Consider the following 23,167-nt stretch of genomic DNA (forward strand, 5'->3'; position numbering starts at 1 on the left):
TTGGCTCCAAAATATGGCTCAGGCCTCGAAATTGGGATGTTTGGGATATTTTGAAAACTGCAGGCGGGGTTTGGGACAAATGTGACCAAACGCCTCTTTCAATACTTGGCATATATTGGGCATAAAAAAGTCGTAATTTCAAACTGCGAATACGTGCAGAGAGCCAGAATTTGGCTTCCAAATATTGCTCTGTCCTCGAAATTGGGTTGTTTGGGATATTTTGAAAACTCCAGGGGGGTTTGGGACCAATATCACCAAACGCCGCTTTCAGAACTTGGCATATGTTGGGTATGAAAAGTCGTAATTTCAAACTGCGAATACGTGCAGAGAGCTTGAATTTGGCTCCAAAATATGGTTCAGGCCTCGAAAGTGGGATGTTTGGGATATTTTGAAAACTGCAGGGGAGTTTGTGCAAAATGTGACTCACTGCCGCTTTCAGTACTTGGCATATGTTGGGTATAAAAAGTCGTAATATCAAACTGCGAATACTTGCAGAGAGCCAAAATTTGGCTCCAAAATATTGCTCAGGCCTCGAAATTGGGATATTCGGGATATTTTGAAAACAGCAGGGGAGTTTGTGCAAAATGTGACTCACTGCTGCTTTCAGTACTTGGCATATGTTGGGTATAAAAAGTCGTAATTTCAAACTGCGAATACATGCAGAGAGCCAGAATTTGGCTCCAAAATATGGCTCAGGCGTCGAAATAGGGATATTTGGGATATTTCGAAAACTGCAAGGAAGTTTGTGCGAAGTGTGACTCACTGCCGCTTTCAGGACTTGGCATATGTTGGGTAAAAAATGTCGTAATTTCAAACAAGAATACGTGCATAGAGCCTGACTTTTGCTCCAAAATATAGCTCAGGCCACGAAATTGGGATGTTTGGGATATTTTGAAAACTACAGGGGGGGGGGGTTTGGGACAAATGTGACCAAACGCCGCGTTCAGTACTGGGCATATGTTGGGGACAAAAAAGTGGTAATTTCAAACTGCGAATACGTTCAGAGAGCCAGAATTTGGCTCCAAAATATGGCTCAGGCCTCAAAATTGGGATATTTGGGATATTTCGAAAACTGCAGGGGAGTTTGTGCGAAAAGGGGCTCACTGCCGCTTTCAAGACTTGGCATATGTGGGGTATAAAATGTCGTAATTTCAAACCGCGAATACGTGCATAGAGCCAGAATTTGGCTCCAAAATATGGCTCAGGCCTCGAAATTGGGATGTTTGTGATATTTTGAAAACTGCAGGGAGGGTTTGGGACAAATGTGACCAAACGCCGCTTTCAGTACTTGGTATATGTTGGGTATAAAAAAAGTCGTAATTTAAACTGCGAATACGTGCAGAGAGTCAAAACTTAGCTCCAAAATATGGCTCAGGCCTCGAAATTGGGATGTTTGGGATATTTTGAAAACTGCAGGGGGGATTGAGACAAATGTGACCAAACTCCGGTCTCAGTACTTGGCATATGTTGGGTATATAAAATCATAAATTCGAACAGCGAATACGTGCAGAGAGCCAGAATTTGGCTCCAAAATATGGCTCATGCCTCGAAATTGAGATGTTTGGGATATTTTGAAAACTGCAGGGAGGTTTGGGACAAATGTGACCAAACGCCACTTTCAGTACTTGGCATATGTTGGATATAAAAAGTCGTAATTTCAAACTGCGAACACGTGCAGAGAGCCAGAATTTGGCTCCAAAATATGGCTCAGGCCTCAAAATTGGGATATTGGGGATATTTCGAAAACTGCAGGGGAGTTTGTGCGAAATGTGACTCACTGCCGCTTTCAGAACTTGGCATATGTTTGGTATAAAATCTCGTAATTTCAAACCGCGAATACGTGCATAGAGCCAGAATTTGGCTCCAAAATATGGCTCAGGCCTCGAAATTGGGATGTTTGTGATATTTTGAAAACTGCAGGGAGGGTTTGGGACAAATGTGACCAAACGCCGCTTTCAGTACTTGGTATATGTTGGGTATAAAAAAGTCGTAATTTCAAACTGCGAATACGTGCAGAGAGCCAGAACTTGGCTCCAAAATATGGCTCAGGCCTCGAAAGTTGGATGTTTGGCATATTTTGAAAACTGCAGGGGAGTTTGTGCAAAATGTGACTCACTGCCGCTTTCAGTACTTGGCATATGTTGGGTATAAAAAGTCGTAATATCAAACTGCGAATGCTTGCAGGGAGCCAAAAATTGGCTCCAAAATATTGCTCAGGCCTCGAAATTGGGATATTTGGGATATTTTGAAAACTGCAGGGGAGTTTGTGCAAAATGTGACTCACTGCTGCTTTCAGTACTTGGCATATGTTTGGTATAAAAAGTCGCAATTTCAAACTGCGAATACGTGCAGAGAGCCAGAATTTGGCTCCAAAATATGACTCAGGCGTCGAAATTGTAATATTTGGGATATTTCGAAAACTGCAGGGGAGTTTGTGCGAAATGTGACTCACTGCCGCTTTCAGGACTTGGCATATGTTGGGTAAAAAATTTCGTAATTTCAAACTGCGAATACGTGCATATAGCCAGAATTTTGCTCCAAAATATGGCTCAGGCCTCGAAATTGGGATGTTTGGGATATTTTGAAAACTGCAGGGGGGGTTTGGGACAAATGTGACCAAACGCCGCGTTCAGTACTGGGCATATGTTGGGTATAAAAATCGTAATATTAAACTGCGAATACGTGGAGAGAGACAGAATTTGGCTCCATAATATGGCTCAGGCCTTGATATTGGGATATTTGGGATATTTCGAAAACTGCAGGGGAGTTTGTGCAAAATTTGACTTACTGCCGCTTTCAGGACTTGGCATGTTGGGTATAAAAAGTCGTAATTTCAAACTGCGAATACGTGCATAGAGCCAGAATTTGACTCAAAAATATTGCTCTGTCCTCGAAATTGGGATTTTTGGGATATTTTAAAAACTCCAGGGGGGGTTTGGGACCAATATGACCAAACGCCGCTTTCAGAACTTGGCATATGTTGGGTATAAAAAGTCGTAATTTCAAACAGCGAATACGTGCAGAGAGCTTGAATTTGGCTCCAAAATATGGCTCATGCCTCGAAAGTGGGATGTTTGGGATATTTTGAAAACTGCAGGGGAGTTTGTGCAAAATGTGACTCACTGCCGCTTTCAGTACTCGGAATATGTTGGGTATAAAAAGTCGTAATATCAAACTGCGAATACTTGCAGAGAGCCAAAATTTGGCTCCAAAATATTGCTCAGGCCTCGAAATTAGGATATTTGGGATATTTTGAAAACTGCAGGGGAGTTTGTGCAAAATGTGACTCACTGCTGCTTTCAGTACTTGGCATATGTTGGGTTTAAAAAGTCGTAATTTCAATCTGCGAATACGTGCATAGAGCCAGAATTTTGCTCCAAAATATGGTTCAGGCCTCGAAATGCGGATGTTTGGGATATTTTGAAAACTGCAGGGGGGGGATTGGGACAAATGTGACCAAACGCCGCGTTCAGTACTAGGCATATGTTGGGTATAAAATGTCGTAATTTCAAACAACGAATACGTGCATAGAGCCTGAATTTGGCTCCAAAACTTGACTTATGCCTCGAATTAGGAATGTTTGGGATATTTTGAAAACTACAGAGGGGGGGGGGGGGGTTTGGGACAAATGTGACCAAATGCCGCGTTCAGTACTTGTTATATGTTGGGTATAAAAAAGTCGTAATTTCAAAATGCGAATACGTGCAGAGAGCCAGAATTTGGCTCCAAAATATTGCTCAGTCCTCGAAATTGGGATGTTTGGGATATTTTGAAAACTGCAGGGGGTTTTGGGACAAATTTGACCAAACGTTGCTTTAAGAACTTGGCATATGTTTGGTATAAAAAGTCGTAATTTCAAACTGCGAATACGTGCAGAGAGCTTGAATTTGGCTCCAAAATATGGCTCAGGCCTCGAAAGTGGGATGCTTGGAATATTTTGAAAACTGCAGGGGAGTTTGTGCAAAATGTGACTCACTGCTGCTCTCAGTACTTGGCATATGTTGGGTATAAAATTCGTAATTTCAAACTGCGAATACGTGCAGAAAGCAAGAATTTGGCTCCAAAATATGGCTCAGGCGTCGAAATTGGGATGTTTGAGATATTTTGAAAACTGCAGTGAGGTTTTGGGACAAATATGACCAAGCGTCGCTTTCAGTACTTAGCATATGTTGTGTATATAAAGTTGTAATTTCAAACTGAGAATACGTGCAGAGAGCCAGAATTTGGCTCCAACATATGGATCAGGCCTCAAAATTGGGATATTTTGGATATTTTGAAAACTGCACGGGAGTTTGTGTGAAATGTGACTCACTGCCGCTTTCAGGACTTGGCATATGTTGCGTATAAAATGTCGTAATTTCAAACCGCGAATACGTGCAAAGTACCAGAATTTGGCTCCATTATATTGCTCAGGCCTCGAAATTGGGATGTTTGGGATATTTTGAAAACTGCAGGGAGGGTTTGGGACAAATGTGACCAAACGCCTCTTTCAATACTTGGCATATATTGGGCATAAAAAAGTCGTAATTTCAAACTGCGAATACGTGCAGAGAGCCAGAATTTGGCTTCCAAATATTGCTCTGTCCTCGAAATTGGGATGTTTGGGATATTTTGAAAACTCCAGGGGGGTTTGGGACCAATATGACCAAACGCCGCTTTCAGAACTTGGCATATGTTGGGTATAAAAAGTCGTAATTTCAAACTGCGAATACGTGCAGAGAGCTTGAATTTGGCTCCAAAATATGGCTCAGGCCTCGAAAGTGGGATGTTTGGGATATTTTGAAAACTGCAGGTGAGTTTGTGCAAAATGTGACTCACTGCCGTTTTCAGTACTTGGCATATGTTGGGTATAAAAATTCGTAATATGAAACTGCGAATACTTGCAGAGAGCCAAAATTTGGCTCCAAAATATTGCTCAGGCCTCGAAATTGGGATATTTGGGATATTTTGAAAACAGCAGGGGAGTTTGTGCAAAATGTGACTCACTGCTTCTTTCAGTACTTGGCATATGTTGGGTATAAAAAGTCGTAATTTCAAACTGCGAATACGTGCAGAGAGCCAGAATTTGGCTCCAAAATATGGCTCAGGCGTCGAAATTGGGATGTTTGTGATATTTTGAAAACTGCAGGGAGGGTTTGGGACAAATGTGACCAAACGCTGCTTTCAGTACTTGGTATATGTTGGGTATAAAAAAGTCGTAATTTAAACTGCGAATACGTGCAGAGAGCCAAAACTTGGCTCCAAAATATGGCTCAGGCCTCGAAATTGGGATGTTTGGGATATTTTGAAAACTGCAGGGGGGATTGAGACATATGTGACCAAACGCCGCTTTCAGTACTTGGCATATGTTGGGTATATAAATTCATAAATTCAAACTGCGAATACCTGCAGAGAGCCAGAATTTGGCTCCAAAATATGGCTCATGCCTCGAAATTGAGATGTTTGGGATATTTTGAAAACTGCAGGGAGGTTTGGGACAAATGTGACCAAACGCCACTTAAAGCACTTGGCATATGTTGGGTATAAAAAGTCGTAATTTCAAACTGCGAATACGTGCAGAGAGCCAGAACTTGGCTCCAAATTATGGCTCAGGCCTCGAAAGTTGGATGTTTGGCATATTTTGAAAACTGCAGGGGAGTTTGTGCAAAATGTGACTCACTGCCGCTTTCAGTACTTGGCATATGTTGGGTATAAAAAGTCGTAATATCAAACTGCGAATACGTGCAGGGAGCCAAAATTTGGCTCCAAAATATTGCTCAGGCCTCGAAATTGGGATATTTGGGATATTTTGAAAACTGCAGGGGAGTTTGTGCAAAATGTGACTCACTGCTGCTTTCAGTACTTGGCATATGTTTGGTATAAAAAGTCGTAATTTCAAACTGCGAATACGTGCAGAGAGCCTGAATTTGGCTCCAAAATATGGCTCAGGCGTCGAAATTGTAATATTTGGGATATTTCGAAAACTGCAAGGGAGTTTGTGCAAAATGTGACTCACTGCCGCTTTCAGGAATTGGCATATGTTGGGTATAAAAAGTCGTAATTTCAATCTGCGAATATGTGCATAGAGCCAGAATTTGGCTCCAAAATATGGCTCATGCCTCGAAATTGGGCTGTTTGGGATATTTTTAAAACTGCAGGGAGGTTTGGGACAAATGTGACCAAACGCCACTTTCAGTACTTGGCATATGTTGGGTATAAAAAGTCGTAATTTCAAACTGCGAATATGTGCCGAGAGCCAGAATTTGGCTCAAAAATATGGCTCATGCCTCAAAATTGGGATGTTTGGGATATTTTGAAAACTGCAGGGGGGATTGAGACATATGTGACCAAACGCCGCTTTCAGTACTTGGCATATGTTGGGTATATAAATTCATAAATTCAAACTGCGAATACCTGCAGAGAGCCAGAATTTGGCTCCAAAATATGGCTCATGCCTCGAAATTGAGATGTTTGGGATATTTTGAAAACTGCAGGGAGGTTTGGGACAAATGTGACCAAACGCCACTTAAAGCACTTGGCATATGTTGGGTATAAAAAGTCGTAATTTCAAACTGCGAATACGTGCAGAGAGCCAGAACTTGGCTCCAAATTATGGCTCAGGCCTCGAAAGTTGGATGTTTGGCATATTTTGAAAACTGCAGGGGAGTTTGTGCAAAATGTGACTCACTGCCGCTTTCAGTACTTGGCATATGTTGGGTATAAAAAGTCGTAATATCAAACTGCGAATACGTGCAGGGAGCCAAAATTTGGCTCCAAAATATTGCTCAGGCCTCGAAATTGGGATATTTGGGATATTTTGAAAACTGCAGGGGAGTTTGTGCAAAATGTGACTCACTGCTGCTTTCAGTACTTGGCATATGTTTGGTATAAAAAGTCGTAATTTCAAACTGCGAATACGTGCAGAGAGCCAGAATTTGGCTCCAAAATATGGCTCAGGCGTCGAAATTGTAATATTTGGGATATTTCGAAAACTGCAAGGGAGTTTGTGCAAAATGTGACTCACTGCCGCTTTCAGGAATTGGCATATGTTGGGTATAAAAAGTCGTAATTTCAATCTGCGAATATGTGCATAGAGCCAGAATTTGGCTCCAAAATATGGCTCATGCCTCGAAATTGGGCTGTTTGGGATATTTTTAAAACTGCAGGGAGGTTTGGGACAAATGTGACCAAACGCCACTTTCAGTACTTGGCATATGTTGGGTATAAAAAGTCGTAATTTCAAACTGCGAATATGTGCCGAGAGCCAGAATTTGGCTCAAAATTATGGCTCATGCCTCAAAATTGGGATATTTGGAATATTTCGAAAACTGCAGGGGAGTTTGTGCGAAATGTGACTCACTGCCGCTTTCAGGACTTGGCATATGTTGGGTAAAAAATGTCGTAATTTCAAACTGCGAATACGTGCATAGAGCCAGAATTTTGCTCCAAAATATGGCTCAGGCCTCGAAATTGGGATGTTTGGGATATTTTGAAAACTGCAGGGGGGGCTTGGGACAAATGTGACCAAACGCCGCGTTCAGTACTGGGCATATGTTGGGTATAAAAATCGTAATATTAAACTGCGAATACCTGGAGAGAGCCAGATTTTGGCTCCATAATATGGCTCAGGCCTTGATATTGGGATATTTGGGATATTTCGAAAACTGCAGGGGAGTTTGTACCAAATTTGACTTACTGCCGCTTTCAGGACTTGGCATATGTTGGGTATAAAAAGTCATAATTTCAAACTGCGAATACGTGCATAGAGCCAGAATTTGGCTCAAAAATATTGCTCTGTCCTCGAAATTGGGATTTTTGGGATATTTTAAAAACTCCAGGGGGGGTTTGGGACCAATATGACCAAACGCCGCTTTCAGAACTTGGCATATGTTGGGTATAAAAAGTCGTAATTTCAAACAGCGAATACGTGCAGAGAGCTTGAATTTGGCTCCAAAATATGGCTCATGCCTCGAAAGTGGGATGTTTGGGATATTTTGAAAACTGCAGGGGAGTTTGTGCAAAATGTGACTCACTGCCGCTTTCAGTACTTGGCATATGTTGGGTATAAAAAGTCGTAATATCAAACTGCGAATACTTGCAGAGAGCCAAAATTTGGCTCCAAAATATTGCTCAGGCCTCGAAATTGGGATATTTGGGATATTTTGAAAACTGCAGGGGAGTTTGTGCAAAATGTGACTCACTGCTGCTTTCAGTACTTGGCATATGTTGGGTATAAAAAGTCGTAATTTCAATCTGCGAATACGTGCATAGAGCCAGAATTTTGCTCCAAAATATGGTTCAGGCCTCGAAATGGGGATGTTTGGGATATTTTGAAAACTACAGAGGGGGGGGGTTTGGGACAAATGTGACCACACGCCGCGTTCAGTACTGGGCATATGTTGTTTATAAAATGACGTAATTTCAAACAACGAATACGTGCATAGAGCCAGAATTTGGCTCCAAAATTTGACTTAGGCCTCCAAATAGGGATGTTTGGGATATTTTGAAAACTACAGAGGGGGGGGGTTTGGGACAAATGTGACCAAATGCCGCGTTCAGTACTTGGCATATGTTGGGTATAAAAAAGTCGTAATTTCAAACTGCGAATACGTGCAGAGAGCCAGAATTTGGCTCCAAAATATTGCTCAGTCCTCTAAATTCGGATGTTTGGGATATTTTGAAAACTGCAGGGGGTTTTGGGACAAATTTGACCAAACGCCGCTTTCAGAACTTGGCATATGTTGGGTATAAAAAGTCGTAATTTCAAACTGCGAATACGTGCAGAGAGCTTGAATTTGGCTCCAAAATATGGCTCAGGCCTCGAAAGTGGGATGCTTGGGATATTTTGAAAACTGCAGGGGAGTTTGTGCAAAATGTGACTCACTGCTGCTCTCAGTACTTGGCATATGTTGGGTATAAAAAGTCGTAATTTCAAACTGCGAATACGTGCAGAGAGCAAGAATTTGGCTCCAAAATATGGCTCAGGTGTCGAAATTAGGATATTTGGGATATTTCGAAAACTGCAAGGGAGTTTGTGCAAAACGTGATTCACTGCCTCTTTCAGGACTTGGCATATTTTTGAATAAAGTCGTAATTTCAAACTGCGAATACGTGCAGAGAGCCAGAATTTGGCTCCAACATATGGATCAGGCCTCAAAATTAGGATATTTTGGATATTTTGAAAACTGCAGTGAGGTTTTGGGACAAATATGACCAAACGTCGCTTTCAGTACTTAGCATATGTTGGGTATATAAAGTCGTAATTTCAAACTGAGAATACGTGCAGAGAGCCAGAATTTGGCTCCAAAATATGGCTCAGGCCTCGAAATTGGAATGTTTTTGATATTTTGAAAACTGCAGGGGGGGTTTGGGACAAATGAGACCAAACGCCGCTTTCTGTACTTGGTATATGTTGGGTATAAAAAAGTCGTAATTTCAAACTGCGAATAAATGCAGAGAGCCAGAATTTAGCTCCAAAATATGGCTCAGGCCTCGAAATTGGGATGTTTATGATATTTTGAAAACTGCAGGGGGGATTGAGACAAATGTGACAAAACGCCGCTTTCAGTACTTGGAATATTGTGGGTATAAAAAAGTGGTAATTTCAAACTGCGAATACGTGCAGAGAGCCAGAATTTGGCTCCAAAATATGGCTCAGGCCTCAAAATTGGGATATTTATGATATATCAAAAACTGCAGGGGAGTTTTTTCGAAATGTGACTCACTGCCGCTTTCAGGACTTGGCATATGTTGGGTATAAAATGTCGTAATTTCAAACCGCGAATGCATGCATAGAGCCAGAATTTGGCTCCAAAATATTGCTCAAGCCTCGAAATTGGGATGTTTGGGATATTTTGAAAATTGCAGGGGGGGTTTGGGACAAATGTGACCAAACGCTGCTTTCAGTACTTGGCATATGTTGGACATAAAAAAGTCGTATTTTCAAACTGCGAATACGTGCAGAGAGCCAGAATTTGGCTCCAAAATATGGCTCATGTGTCGAAATTGGGATATTTGTGATATTTCGAAAACTGCAAGGGAGTTTGTGCTAAACGTGACTCACTGCATCTTTCAGGACTTGGCATATTTTTGAATAAAGTCGTAATTTCAAACTGCGAATACGTGCAGAGAGTCAGAATTTGGCTCCAAAATATGGCTCAGGCGTCGAAATTGGGATGTTTGAGATATTTTGAAAACTGCAGTGAGGTTTTGGGAAAAATATGACCAAACGTCGCTTTCAGTACTTGGCATATGTTGGGTATATAAAGTCGTAATTTCAAACTGAGAATACGTGCAGAGCCAGAATTTGGCTCCAACATATGGATCAGGCCTCAAAATTTGGATATTTTGGATATTTTGAAAACTGCAGGGGAGTTTGTGTGAAATGTGACTCACTGCCGCTTTCAGGACTTGGCATATGTTGCGTATAAAATGTCGTAATATCAAACCGCGAATACGTGCATAGAGCCAGAATTTGGCTCCATTATATTGCTCAGGCCTCGAAATTGGGATGTTTCGGATATTTTGAAAACTGCAAGGGGGGTTTGGGACAAATGTGACCAAACGCCGGTTTCTGTACTTGGCATATGTTGGGTATAAAAAAGTGGTAATTTCAAACTGCGAATACGTGCAGAGAGCCAGAAATTGGCTCCAAAATATGGATCAGGCCTCGAAATGGGGATGTTTGGGACATTTTGAAAACTGCAGGGGGTTTTGGGACAATTTTGACCAAACGCCGCTTTCAGAACTTGGCATATGTTGGGTATAAAAAGTCGTAATTTCAAACTGCGAATACGTGCAGAGAGATTGAATTTGGCTCCAAAATATGGCTCAGGCCTCGAAAGTGGGATGCTTGGGATATTTTGAAAACTGCAGGGGAGTTTGTGCAAAATGTGACTCACTGCTGCTCTCAGTACTTGGCATATGTTGGGTATAAAAAGTCGAAATTTCAAACTGCGAATACATGCAGAGAGCCAGAATTTGGCTCCAAAATATGGCTCAGGTGTCGAAATTGGGATATTTGGGATATTTCGAAAACTGCAAGGGAATTTGTGCAAAACGTGACTCACTGCCTCTTTCAGGACTTGGCATATTTTTGAATAAAGTCGTAATTTCAAACTGCGAATACGTGCAGAGAGCCAGAATTTGGCTCCAAAATATGGCTCAGGCCTCGTAATTAACATATTTGGGATATTTTGAAAGCTGCAGGGGAGTTTGTGCAAAATGTGACTCACTGCTGCTTTCAGTACTTGGCATATGTTGGGTATATAAAGTCGTAATTTCAAACTGCGATTACGTGCAGAGAGCCCGAATTTGGCTCCAAAATATGGCTCAGGCGTCGAAATTGGGATATTTGGGATATTTTGAAAACAGCAGGGGAAGTTTGTGCTAAATGTGACTCACTGCTGCTTTCAGTACTTTGCATATGTTGGGTATAAAAAGTCGTAATTTCAAACTGCGAATACGTGTGAAAGCCAGAATTTGGCTCAAAAATATGGCTCAGGCCTCGAAATTGGGATATTTGGGATATTTCGAAAACTGCATGGGAGTTTGTTCAAAATGTGACTCAAGGCCACATTCAGGACTTGGCATATGTTGGGTAAAAAAATCGTAATTTCAAACTGCGAATACGTGCATAGAGCCAGAAATTGGCTCCAAAACATGTCTCAGTCCTCAAAATTGGGATGTTTGGGATAGTTTGAAAACTGCAGGAGGGATTGAGACAAATGTGACCAAACGCCACTTTCAGTATTTGGCATATGTTGGGTATAAAAAAGGCGTAATTTCAAACTGCGAATACGTGCAGAGAGCCAGAATTTGATCCAAAATATGGCTCAGACCTCGAAATTGAGATATTTGGGATATTTCGAAAACTGCAGAGGTGTTTGTGCAAAATGTGACTGACTGCCGCTTTCAGGACTTGGCATATGTTGGGTATAAAAAGTCGTAATTTCAAACTGCAAATACGTGCATAGAGCCAGAATTTGGCTCCAAAATATTGCTCAGTCCTCGAAATTAGCATGTTTGGGATATTTTGAAAACTGCAGGGGGGTTTGGGACAAATATGACCAAACGCCGCTTTCAGAACCTGGCATATGTTGGGTATAAAAAGTCGTAATTTCAAACTGCGAATACGTGCAGAGAGCTTGAATTTGGATCCAAAATATGGCTCAGGCCTCGAAAGTGGGATGTTTGGGATATTTTGAAAACTGCAGGGGAGTTTGTGCAAAATGTGACTCACTGCCGCTTTCAAGACTTGGCATATGTTGGGTATAAAATGTCGTAATTTCACACTGCGAATACGTGCAGATAGCGAGAATTTGGCTACAAAATATGGCTCAGGCCTTGAAATTGGGATGTTTGGGATATTTTGAAAACTGCAGGGGAGTTTGTGCAAAATGTGACTCACTGATGCTTTCAGTACTTGGCATATGTTGGGAATAAAAATCGTAATATCAAAATGCGAATACGTGCAAAGAGTCAGAATTTGGCTCAAAAATAATGCTCAGTCCTCGAAATTGGTATGTTTGGGATATTTTGAAAACTGCAGGAGGGTTTGGGACAAATATGACCAAACGCCGCTTTAAGAACTTGGCATATGTTTGGTATAAAAATTCGTACTTTCAAACTGCGAATACGTGCAGAGAGCTTGAATTTAGCTCCAAAATGTGGCTCAGGCCTCGAAAGTGGGATGTTTGGGATATTTTGAAAACTGCAGGGGAGTTTGTGCTAAATGTGACTCACTGCTGCTATCAGTACTTGGCATATGTTGGGTATAAAAAGTCGTAATTTCAAACTGCGAATACGTGCAGAGAGCCAGAATTTGACTCCAAAATTTGGCTCAGGTGTCGAAATTGGGATATTTGGGATATTTCGTAAACTGAAAAGGAGTTTGTGCAAAATGTGACTCACTGCAGCTTTCAGGACTTGGCATATGTTGCGTATAAAAAGACGTAATTTCAAACTGCGAATACGTGCAGAGAGCCAGAATTTGGCTCCAAAATATGGCTAAGGTGTCGAAATTGGGATATTTGGGATATTTCGAAAACTGCAAGGGAGTTTGTGCAAAATGTGACTCACTGCCGCTTTCAGGACTTGGGAAATGTTGGGTTTAAAAAGTCGCAATATCAAACTGTGAATTCGTGCATAGAGCCAAACGTTGGCTCCAAAATATGGCTCAGGTCTCGATATTGAGATATTTGGGATATTTTGAAAACTGCAGGGAGGTTTAGGACAAATGTGACCAAACGCCGCTTTCAGTACTTGGCATATGTTGGGTATAAAAAAGTCGTAATTTTAAACTGCGAATACGTGCAGAGAGCCAGAATTTGGCTCCAAAATATGGCTCAGGAATCGTAATTGGGATATTTGTGATATTTTGAAAACTGCAGGGGAGTTTGTGCTAAATGTGACTCACTGCTGCTTTCAGTACTTGGCATATGATGGTTATAAAAAGTCGTAATTTCAAACTGCGAAAACGTGCAGAGAGCTTGAATTTGGGTCCAAAATTTGGCTCAGGCCACGAAATTGGGATATTGGGGATATTTTGAAAACTGCAGGGGAGTTTGTGCTAAATGTGACTCACTGCTGCTTTCAGTACTTGGCATATGTTGCGTCTAAAATGTCGTAATTTCAAACCGCGAATACGTGCAGAGACCCAGAATTCGGCTCCAAATTATGGCTCAGGCCTCGAAATTGGGATATTTGGGATGTTTCGAAAACTGCAGGAGAGTTTGTGTGAAATGTGACTCACTGGCTCTTTCAGTACTTGGCATATGTTGCGTCTAAAATGTCGTAATTTCAAACCGCGAATACGTGCATAGAGCCAGAATTTGGCTCCAAAATGTGACTCAGGCCTCGATATTGTGTTGTTTGGGATATTTTGAAGACTGCAGGAAGGTTTGGGACAAATGTAACCAAACGCCGCATTCAGTACTTGGCATATGTTGGGTATAAAAAATTCGTAATTTCAAACTGCGAATACCTGCAGAGAGCCAGAATTTGGCTCCAAAATATGGCTCAGGCCTCGTAATTGCGATATTTAGGATATTTCGAAAACTGCAGGGGAGTTTGTACAAGATATGACTCACTGCCGCTTTCAGGACTTGGCATATGTTGGGTATAAAAATTCGTAACTTCAAACTGGGAATACGTGCATAGATCCAGAATTTGGCTCCAAAATATTGCTCAATCCTCGAAATTGGGATGTTTGGGATATTTTGAGAACTGCAGGGTGGTTTTTGACAAATATGACCAAACGCCGCTTTCAGAACTTGGCATATGTTGGGTATAAAAAGTCGTAATTTCAAACTGCGAATACGTGAAGAGAGCTTGAATTTGGATCCAAAATATGGCTCAGGCCTCGAAAGTGGGATGTTTGGGATAGTTTTAAACTGCAGGGAAGTTTGTGCTAAATGTGATTCACTGCTGCTTTCAGGACTTGGCATATGTTGGGTATAAAAATTCGTAACTTCAAACTGGGAATACGTGCATAGAGCCAGAATTTGGCTCAAAAGTATCGCTCAGTCCTCGAAATTGGGATGTTTGGGATATTTTGAAAACTGCAGGAGGGTTTGGGACAAATATGACCAAACGCCGCTTTAAGAACTTGGCATATGTTTGGTATAGAAAGGCGTAATTTCAAACTGCGAATACGTGCAGAGAGCTTGAATTTGGCTCCAAAATATGGCTCAGGCCTCGAAAGTGGGATGTTTTGGATATTTTGAAAACTGCAGGGGAGTTTGTGCTAAATGTGACTCACTGCTGCTATCAGTACATGGCATATGTTGGGTAAAAAAAGTCGTAATTTCAAACTGCGAATACGTGCACAGAGCCAGAATTTGGCTCCAAAATATGGCTCAGGCCTCGTAATTAAGATATTTGGGATATTTTGAAAACTGCAGGGGAGTTTGTGCAAAATGTGACTCACTGCCGCTTTTAGGACTTGGCATATGTTATGTATAAAATGTCGTAATTTCAAACTGCGAATACGTGCATAGAGCCAGAATTTGGCTCCAAAATATTGTTTAGTCTTCGAAATTGGGATGTTTGGGATATTTTGAAAACTGCAGGAGGGTTTGGGACAAATATGACCAAACGCCGCTTTCAGAACTTGGTATATGTTGGGTATAAAAAGTCGTAATTTCAAACTGCGAAAACCTGCATAGAGTCAGAATTTGGCTCCAAAATATTGCTCAGTCTCGAAATTGGGATGTTTAGGATATTTTGAAAACTGCAGGGGGGATTGGGACAAATGTGACTAAACGCCGCTTTCAGGACTTCACATATGCTGAGTATAAAATTTGCAATTTCAAACTGCGAATACGTGCAGAGACCCAGAATTTGGCTCCAAATTATGGCTCAGGCCTCGAAATTGGGATATTTGGGATGTTTCGAAAACTGCAGGAGAGTTTGTGTGAAATGTGACTCACTGCCGCTTTCAGGACTTGGCATATGTTGCGTCTAAAATGTCGTAATTTCAAACCGCGAATACGTGCATAGAGCCAGAATTTGGCTCCATAATATTGCTCAGGCCTCGAAATTGGGATATTTGGGATATTTTGAAAACTGCAGTGCAGTTTGTGCGAAATGTGACTCACTGCCGCTTTCAGGACACGGCATATGTTGGGTATAAAATCTCGTAATTTCAAACCGCGAATACGTGCATAGAGCCAGAATTTGGCTCCAAAATGTGGCTCAGGCCTCGATATTGTGTTGTTTGGGATATTTTGAAAACTGCAGGGAGGTTTGGGACAAATGTAACCAAACGCCGCATTCAGTACTTGGCATATGTTGGGTATAAAAAATCCGTAATTTCAAACTGCGAATACCTGCAGAGAGCGAGAATTTGGCTCCAAAATATGGCTCAGGCCTCGAAATTGCGAAATTTAGGATATTTCGAAAACTGCAGGGGAGTTTGTACAAAATATGACTCACTGCCGCTTTCAGGACTTGGCATATGTTGGGTATAAAAAGTCGTAACTTCAAACTGGGAATACGTGCATAGATCCAGAATTTGGCTCCAAAATATTGCTCAATCCTCGAAATTGGGATGTTTGGGATATTTTGAGAACTGCAGGGTGGTTTGGGACAAATATGACCAAAAGCCGCTTTCAGAACTTGGCATATGTTGGGTATAAAAAGTCGTAATTTCAAACTGCAAAAACGTGCAGAGAGCTTTAATTTTGCTCAAAAATATGGCACAAGCCGCGAAAGTGGGATGTTTGGGATATTTTGAAAACTGCAGGGGAGTTTGTGCAAAATGTGACTCACTGCTGCTTTCAGTACTTGGCATATGTTGGGTATAAAAAGTCGTAATTTCAAACTGCAAATACGTGCAGAGAGTTAGAATTTGGCTCCAAAATATGGCTCAGGTGTAGAAATTGGGATATTTGGGATATTTTGAAAACTGCAGGGGAGTTTGTGCAAAATGTGACTCACTGATGCTTTCAGGACTTGGCATATTTTGGGTACAAAAAGTCGTAATTTCAAACTGCGAATACGTGCAGAGAGACAGAATTTGGCTCCAAAATATGTCTCAGGCCCCGATATTGAGATATTTGGGATATTTTGAAAACTGCAGGGGGGGATTATGACAAATGTGACCAAACGCCGCTTTCAGTACCTGGCATATGTTAGGTATAAAAAAGTGGTAATTTCAAACTGCGAATACGTGCAGAGAGCCAGAATTTGGCTCCAAAATATGGATCAGGCCTCAAAATTTGGATATTTGGGATATTTCGAAAACTGCAGGGGAGTTTGTGCGAAATGTGACTCACTGCCGCTTTCAGGACTTGGCATATGTTATGTATAAAATGTCGAAATTTCAAACCGCGAATACGTGCATAGAGCCAGATTTTGTATCCAAAATATTGCTCATGCCTCGAGATTGGGATGTGTGGGATATTTTGAAAACTGCAGGAGGGTTTGGTACAAATATGACCAAACGCCGCTTTAAGAACTTGGCATATGTTTGGTATAAAAATTCGTAATTTCAAACTGCGAATACGTGCAGAGAGCTTGAATTTGGCTCCAAAATATGGCTCAGGCCTCGAAAGTGGGATGTTTGGGATATTTTGAAAACTGCATGGGAGTTTGTGCAAAAATGTGACTCACTGCTGCTTTCAGTACTTGGCATATGTTGGGTATAAAAAGTCGTAATTTCAAACTGCGAATACGTGCAGAGAGCCAGAATTTGGCTCCAAAATATGGCTCAGGTGTCGAAATTGGGATATTAGGGATATTTTGAAAACTGCAGGGGAGTTTGTTCTAAATGTGAGTCACTGCTGCTATCAGTACTTGGCATATGTTGGGTATAAAAAGTCGTATTTTCAAACTGCGAATACGTGCAGAGAGCCAGAATTTGGCTCCAAAATATGGCTCAGGGGTCGAAATTGGGATATTTGGGATATTTTGAAAACTGCAGGCGAATTTGTGCAAAATGTGTCTCACTGCTACTCTCAGTACTTGGCATATGTTGGGTATAAAAAGTCGTAATTTCAAACTGCGAATACGTGCAGAGAGCCAGAATTTGGCTCCAAAATATGGCTCAGGCCATGAAATTAGGATGTTTGGGATATTTTGACAACTGCAGGGAGGTTTGGGACAAATATGACCAAACGCCGCTTTCAGTACTTGGCATATGTTTGGCATATAAAGTCGTAATTTCAAACTGCGAGTACGTGCAGAGAGCCAGAATTTGGCTCCAAAGTATGGTTCAGGCCTCGAAATTAGGTTGTTTTGGATATTTTGAAAACTGCAGGGAGATTTGGGACACATGTAACCAAACGCCGCTTTCAGTACTTGGCATATGTTGGGTATAAAAAGTCGTAATTTCAAACTGCGAATACGTGCAGAGACCCAGAATTTGGCTCCAAATTATGGCTCAGGCCTCGAAATTTGGATGTTTGGGATATTTTGAAAACTGCTGGAGGGATTGAGACAAATGTGACCAAATGCCGCTTTCAGTACTTGGCATATGTTGGGAATAAAAAAGTAGTAATTTCAAACTGCGAATACATGCAGAGAGCCAGAATTTGATCCAAAATATGGCTCAGGCCTAGAAATTGGGATATTTAGTAGATTTCGAACCCTGCAGGGGAGTTTGTGCAATATGTGACTCACTGCCGCTTTCAGTACCTGGCATATGTTGGGTATAAAAAAGTAATTTCAAACTGCGAATACGTGCAGAGAGCCAGAATTTGGCTCCAAAATATGGATCAGGCCTCAAAATTGGGATATTTGGGATATTTCAAAAACTGCAGGGGAGTTTGTGCGAAATGTGACTCACTGCCGCTTTCAGGACTTGGCTTATGTTATGTATAAAATGTCGAAATTTCAAACCGCGAATACGTGCATAGAGCCAGAATTTGGATCCAAAATATTGCTCATGCCTCGAGATTGGGATGTTTGGGATATTTTGAAAACTGCAGTGGGGGTTTGGGACAAATGTGACCAAACGCCGCTCTCAGTACTTGGCATATGTTGGGCATAAAAAAGTCGTAATTTCAAACTGCGAATACGTGCAGAGAGCCAGAATTTGGCTCCAAAATATTGCTCAGGCCTCGAAATTTGGATATTTGGGATATTTCGTAAACTGCAGGGGAGTTTGTGCGAAATGTGACTCACTGCCACTCTCAGTACTTGGCATATGTTGGGTAAAAAATGTCGTAATTTCAAACTGCGAATACGTGCATAGAGCCAGATTTTGGCTCCAAAATATGGCTAAGGCCTCGAAATTGGGATGTTTGGGATATTTTGAAATCTGCAGGGGGGGTTTGGGACAAATGTTACCAAACGCCGCTTTCAGTACTTGGCATATATTGGGTATAAAAAATTCGTTATTTCATACTGCGAATACGTGCAGAGAGCCAGAGTTTGGCTGCAAAATATGGCTCAGGCCTCGAAATTGGGATGTTTGGGATATTTCGAAAACTGCAGGGGAGTTTGTGCGAAATGTGACTCACTGCCGCTTTCAGGACTTGGCATATGTTGGGTATAAAAATCGTAATATCAAAATGCGAATACGTGCATAGAGCCAGAATTTGGCTCCAAAATATTGCTCAGTCCTCGAAATTGGGATGTTTGGGATATTTTGAAAACTGCAGGCGGGTTTGGGACAAATATGACCAAACGCCGCTTTCAGTACTTGGCATATGTTGGGTATAATAAAGTGATGTGGAAAGCATGGGGGATTTTTTTTATATTGCAGAATGGTGACTGGGGCTAGTGCGTGATGCTTTCCTACTAATCCAAACCCACTCAGATGCACCTGCTATATTTAGATCAACAACACTGCTGATCTATGATTCATCCAGTGTCTAATGTCACTTAGTGGAGAGATTTAGCAAGAGGTCAGCAGCAGATCAACTTTTTCTAAATACCATGTTGGCGATCACGCCAAACAATGAGGGTGAAAAAAAAATCATTTGCTGAGAGATTGCAATTCAGTAGAACTCCATTCACACTGACTGATGCCAAAATCTAGTACATCCATATCAGCCTGGATAGCTCCAGGGAGCCTCTGGCTCTCGCCAAGTAAATGAGGTTTCATTACATTCATTTTCTTTTTAACCTGTCTGTAAGACATTGTTTTCTACAGAAAAAATAATAACTATTTGGTATTTTTGAACATCATTCTCATAAATTTCTGCTCTGTTTAATTGAAGCCTTTTTTTTCAGCCATCCAACTATTATGAAGCCAAATGAGCTACGTAACAGCAATCCACGATTAGCAGAACTCACTGCCAAACAGGTAAGTGGGAGGGATGAGGTTTGATGCAAATGACAGATAAGGACAAACTTTAAAAGGATTCAGTATAAGTAGACAAATAAACACACAATTTAACAGGAGCATCTCTAAGCAGTAGCGTATATACTAAGCCTACAAACATCGGATTATGAATAAACAGTAGGAGTGAGTGCTCCCAAAGACACAAAGCCAGTGTTCTAAACACTTATATTCGTCGAGCCCTTACCCACTGTTCAGAATGGAGCAACGTGAGTAGGAAGTTTGAAAGTTAACTGAAGTGTTGGTGAACAATGGATATAGCAACAAAGAAATAAACGCGACATAAGATGACACCTGGACCAATTACAATCCTGAGCCTAGAACGGAAACCACAACACCTCCAATAATATTATATTACAAATCGGATTTGGAAGGAAGGATTGGGCTACAGGAAGGATTGGGCTACAGGAAGGATTGGTCTACAGGAAGGATTGGGCTACAAGAAGGATTGGGCTACAGGAAAGATTGGGCTACAGGAAGGATTGAGCTACATCTCCAAATGTATATTTGCTAGATAATTTGGCACTAAAAACAAAACGCATATATTATTGTTTAGACTAAATCCGCTACTCATTACTTTCCTGAAGTTGTCGTATATACACTACAAAATCTGCGTGTAAATCACGACAATTAACACGTGATGAAAATGTGACAGTGTCAGACCACGAAGGAAGAATTGAAACAGGAATTTCCTTAAGTATTTTCGTAATTAATAATACATCTTCAGAAGGGTGTTTCAAGTCTTCCTTCGAGGTCTGACACTGTCACTACAGAACATGAATGTATTTACACGTTGCATCAATGAATAATGAGAACAATCATTATATGGATGGCGTAATAATAGGGGAGCATTAGCGCCTCTGGTGGTCACATGCTTAGCTGTATTAGAGGTTGACAGTTTAGATATTATGGTGAAGTAAGGGTGAGTGGCGCGCCTGGGAATCCCACTTCTTAACGTGTGGCTCATTTGTCGACCAGCCGCCGCCTGGCAAGGGTCACGTTGATTACCAGTGAGCAAAAAATAAATGTGTTACAGATATCATTATTCAATCATAATATAGAAAGGATTGTTCGGGGTGTGTACTTCATGTTGTTATTCGTTATTATTTCGTATATTATATGTATTTAGACAAAATATAGAGGTGATTGTCAGGTGGCAGCCATAGGTGTACCTGCTAGTTAAGTCATTAGTGCGCTTGTGGTGGCCTTAATAGCCATGCCAGTAGTTAGCCAGCAATCTTAAGGTTATCTTGAGATGATTTCGGGGCTTAGCGTCCCCCGCGGCCCTGTCCTCGACCAGGCCTTCTTTTTCTTACACATCCCCAGGAAGCAGCCCATAGCAGCTGTCTAACTCCCAGGAACTTATTTACTGATAGGTAAACAGGGTCATCAGAATGAAAGAAAGTTCCCATTTGTTTCAGCCTCCACCGGGGATCAAACCCGGAACCTCAGGATTACGAATCCGAAGCGCTGTCCACTCGGCTATCAGGCCCCTTAAAACAACCCAAAGAGAAATCTTCGACATATTTTGATGAAAATCTGAATGAAACGAAAAATGTTGGCCACAGATTGTGTGAAGATGGTGGAGGGGGGGGGGGGATTGAGGGGGTGCAGGTTAGTATGATGAGCATGATTCAGAATGATGGAAGGAGAATGGCTCGTATGATGAATTGACCTAAGGGCCACCATCTACAGTGGCCTCGACGGGGACAAGACGGCGGCGCCTTGTCAAAGTTCAGCCTTCCTACTCCCCCCCCCCTTATTTTATTGAGGATTTGTCTTGTGTATATTGGGAACAAGAGGAATGACTCGGCATTTCAGACTTGAGTGGTTAAGCGGGTTCATTGGTTAATAATCCTTTGAGGGAAACAACACCCCTATTGTCTGTGTTACATTGTGGCTTATTGAGCTTGAAGCTGTTGTCCAGCCTGTCTGTGTCAAATATGACATTTTAGAGAAGTGGTCTGTATTAATGACCTCCAACTTGGTCAGTATTACAAAGGCCTCGGCTGTTATTTATTTATATAACTACAAGTTATATTGGGTTTCTGATCAACTCGTCCTCTTAAAACTAACGTCACTTTTGGCTGGTATGCGCGGCGCTATGGCCAAATTTGGACGTAATTTGAAATGAAATCGACTCACAAAAGTGACGCACTGTTCCGTTTTCTGTTTGAGTCGTCCGGCTTACTCGGCAAACTTAGAAGAGGATTCTTTCCATTAACATTTTTCATAACGTTTTGAAACTTTATGAGAATTTCCTGCCCACCTAACCTATCAGAGGACCCTTAACTTATTGTTGTTGACAAAAAAAATCCCAAATTTATTTTCATTTTGTTTTCATTTTCAAATTATGTCCATATTCGGCCATACGGGTAAACGGCCAAAAGCGACGCTATTTTTAAGAGGACAGGTGACAAGGAGTACATAGCCCTATGTGTTTACATTCTTGTAAAGCAACTAGTACGCATAGGACTTCGGGCAGGTCCTTAATTTAACAGATAATATTAAGTAGGTAATTTCTAGGAAAATTTATAGGCTAATCTATCTAAATCTATAACAATTTAAACTTTTATAGTGTTAGTCCTTCAAAGATTCGAGGTAGTGACAGTTGAACAAGTTCTGGCATGATTGTTGTTGCTGTCTTGAACTTTATCCAAAGCGGAAAATCATTGATGTGTTTTTGAAGTGAGGTTTCCATATTAGGACACAGTAGGCCAGATGTGGCCACAAGAGACTCTTACAGTTCAATATTCAATGTTGTTCGTTTAAGTCAATGATTCGTTTAACTATTCTTAAGGATTGTTTTCATATTAACCGTGAGTCCCAGATGTTTTTTGGCTGGTACATCATAACTCCTAGGTAATATTTACTTAAATTTACCAGAGGGCCACCATTTCTCCATGGTGCCATCTACGGCAACAAGAAGCCGGCGGTTTGTCGAAAGTTCCCCTACGGTTCCTGAGGAGTTTGTCAATCTGTATTTTGAGCGCGCAAACTGCTGCATTATGACATTAAAGGTAGTTTCAAAATATGTACACGGTGTCTTGTAGCTAAGCTAAAGGTGTCATATAATGTTCAGCAACAAGTCGCCCTAGATTGTTTAGTGTTAACGACTAGGACGATGGAGTGGTCATAGCAGGATAGCAATTGTGCAGATAAATGGGGAAGATAATTGCAGACGAGGAGTCACAATAACGGGGGCTGAAATATGTTGACCAAACCACACACTAGACAGTGAAGGGACGACTAGATAATTGTTTGTCGAATAGATGGAAGATGTTAATTGTTTGCATCTTGTTTACTCTGCGATGTAAAATGAATTCACCTGTAAATGGTCATTTTTGACAATGTAATCACTAGGCTTCTAGCGTTAGTTTAGTGCTCAGAGACCATATA

The 23,167-nt window shown here is 41.2% G+C and overlaps 1 long non-coding RNA gene across 1 annotated transcript in view; it reads left to right on the top strand.

Annotated features, from left to right (window-relative positions):
- LOC138367706 (uncharacterized) overlaps positions 1 to 19,733 on the top strand; it is a 633,486-nt gene extending 613,753 nt beyond the window's left edge. The window contains exon 5 of the long non-coding RNA XR_011229401.1: positions 19,660 to 19,733. This is a non-coding gene — a long non-coding RNA (uncharacterized lncRNA). The remainder of the gene's footprint in view (positions 1 to 19,659) is intronic.
- Positions 19,734 to 23,167: the final 3,434 nt, after the last annotated feature.

The sequence above is a fragment of the Procambarus clarkii genome, chromosome 23 (assembly GCF_040958095.1).
Source record: "Procambarus clarkii isolate CNS0578487 chromosome 23, FALCON_Pclarkii_2.0, whole genome shotgun sequence".
Taxonomy (NCBI): domain Eukaryota; kingdom Metazoa; phylum Arthropoda; class Malacostraca; order Decapoda; family Cambaridae; genus Procambarus; species Procambarus clarkii.